This window comes from Hipposideros armiger, unplaced genomic scaffold (genome assembly GCF_001890085.2).
Source record: "Hipposideros armiger isolate ML-2016 unplaced genomic scaffold, ASM189008v1 scaffold_421, whole genome shotgun sequence".
NCBI classification, from domain to species: Eukaryota; Metazoa; Chordata; class Mammalia; order Chiroptera; family Hipposideridae; genus Hipposideros; species Hipposideros armiger.
The window spans coordinates 714,099-716,806 of record NW_017731771.1 but is presented as its reverse complement, the minus strand read 5'-3'; positions in this window follow the sequence as shown (position 1 = coordinate 716,806).

Below are 2,708 nucleotides of genomic sequence, written 5' to 3'. Positions count from 1 at the left end.
ATGAGATACCACTTCACTCCGGTCAGAATGGCTATCATCAATAAATCAACAAACAACAAATGCTGGCAAGGTTGTGGGGAAAAGGGAACCCTGGTGCTCTGTTGGTGGGATTGCAGACTGGTGCAGCCACTATGGAAATCAGTATGGAGGCATCTCAAGAAATTGGAAATGGAACTACCTTAGGACCCAGCAATTCCACTCAGGTATTTATCCAGAAAAACTGAAGACATTAATTCAAAAAAACATATGCACCCCTATGTTCATTGCAGCATTATTCACAATAGCCAAGACTTGAAACAACCGAAATGCCCGTCGGTAGACGACTGGATTAAGAAACTTTGGTACATTTACACAATGGAGTATTACTCAGCTATAAAGAAGAAGAAAATTATACCATTTGCAATGATATGGATGAAACTAGAGACCATTATGTTAAGGGAAATAAGTCAGTCAGAGAAAGACAAATACCATATGATCTCACTTATACGTGGATTCTAAAAAACTGAATAAATGAGAAATGTAAACAGAAATAGTCTCAGAGACACAGAGGAAAAACTGAGGGTTGCTAGTTGGAAGGGGGTGGAGATGAAGGAGAATGGGAAGGGATGAGACAATACAAATCGGTAACTACAGTATGGCCTCAGGGATAGACAAGACAGTCTGGGGAATATAATCAATAATGTTGTAAATATTTTTTAAGGGGTAAGTTGGACTCATGTCTTGTTAAGGAGACCACTGCATAGATAGTGTAGAGGCCTGACCACCACACTGTATTTCAGAAGCTGATGTTGAATAATATTGTATGTCAACTACAATTATATGTACATATAGTCACAGGATGTGGAGTAGAGTGTGGGAATGGAGTCAATGGAATTGTAATAGATAAGTATGACATCGGGGGTGGGAGGGCAGTGTAAGGGGAGAAGAGGGTTGTTACTTTGTGAGGGGTGAAAAGGATAACTATTGCATTGTTCTGTACACCTGAAACTAATAATAATTTAAAAAATTAGACATGGTGTATGCCACATTCTCTTAAGTGGCCTAATAATAATATATTCATATATATACAGAAAAAGGGAATGTGGCAAAATATAAACAACTGATAAATTAGAATGCAAACAATAAAAAGGTCTTTGTATGATTTTTCAAATTTTTCTATAATTTTGAAATTATTTTAAAATGAAAAGTAAAAAACAAATAAAACCAATTTCTCAAAAAAAAAGTATGCCCATCCCTGATCTTTGATTGGCTCACTTCTATGCAAATGAGAATTCCATATTCTCACAGTTTGATTGGTCCAAATAGCACCATCCTGATTGGTCAGAAAGGAGTCATTCTGATTGGATGGTGAAGATGTAAATGAGGATATAACAGTGTAGACCCAATTGGAGAGGGGAAATCTCAGTCCTGTTGGTTGAATTTTGATCCTAGGAGCTCTCTTATAAGAGTTGACTCAGCCAATAGAAGCACACTGCTGGAAGCTTGGCAGCCCAATCTGTAACTTTTCACTGAAGTACAGCATGTGTGAGAGGCCTCTGTAAACAATGGCTGTTAGACTCTGGTTATGAATTTGGGTCCAATTAACCATGAAGAGTCCTTTTGGCAGGTATATTCTTCTTAGGGTCAACATTTCACCAATTCCATAAAAACTTATTGACAGCATTGATGATCAAATGGGTCCATTTGTCCCGTGTTGGTACTGGAGTGACGTGGCTAACTGCTCCGCTGGTTCCATCTAATCCCTCTGTGTGAATCCTGTGGCAGGGCAGTAGCCAATATAGCAACTAGAGCCATTTGCTTATGAGAGGTCTCTCAGGTACCTGCCAAATCAAAGAAGCTTTTCAGTCATCAAACCATTTTGAAAAGGTTAATGTAAAGCAAAGGCATTCAATTTATAACATCAGAGGAAATCAGAGGTAATTGACAAAAAGGCATTTGGCATTGGGAGTAAAAGTTTTAACCATCATGGATTACAAACACAGAAGAGATGCAATGGCTTGATGGATAATTTCCGTCTTTCATGCAACCATTGCTCAAGGTTTTTAGGGAGCTTTAAGCATTTTGTTATACAGAACATCAGTAACTAGACAGTGAAGTATATGAAACAATTAGAACAATGATGAGTAGAACAATTTGCAGTGCAAACCTCAAAACAGCACTGAGCCCAGTTGTGAGCCAACTAAAAATGTCCAAAAATTTTAATCCTAACCAGCCATTGGCACTAGAAGCAGAACTGGAATGCTTCTTAAGGCATTTGGCAAGATCAAGGAGTTTGGATTTTTCTAATTCTACCTGAGAAGAGGTATTTATCCAAATATAGCAGGAGGAATTGGCTATGGCATAAAGTCTCCCTTGGGCTGCAAGCAAATAATCAAGCAATTCTATTTTCAAGGACTACTTGAGCTAGGGAATCTATGCATCTTTATTGAACTCTGATGACTCTGAATGGCTGAATGTAACATTCTGTTAACTGTTCTGGTTGGAGTTTACACCATTATGTCTAATTGAACAATGCTAAGGCCAGCCCATGAGCCCTAATTTTCAAGAAAGTGGTTATCCTCATATTAATCTCAAAATTCTATCTGCCAACATCTTGGAATTATTAAGATCTGGCTACATCTAAGAAAGTTTAAAAGGAATGGAACTGATGGAAATCAGGATATAAAATCACAGTCTTGTGTTGTTTCTATTGATGCCATTTAAAATTA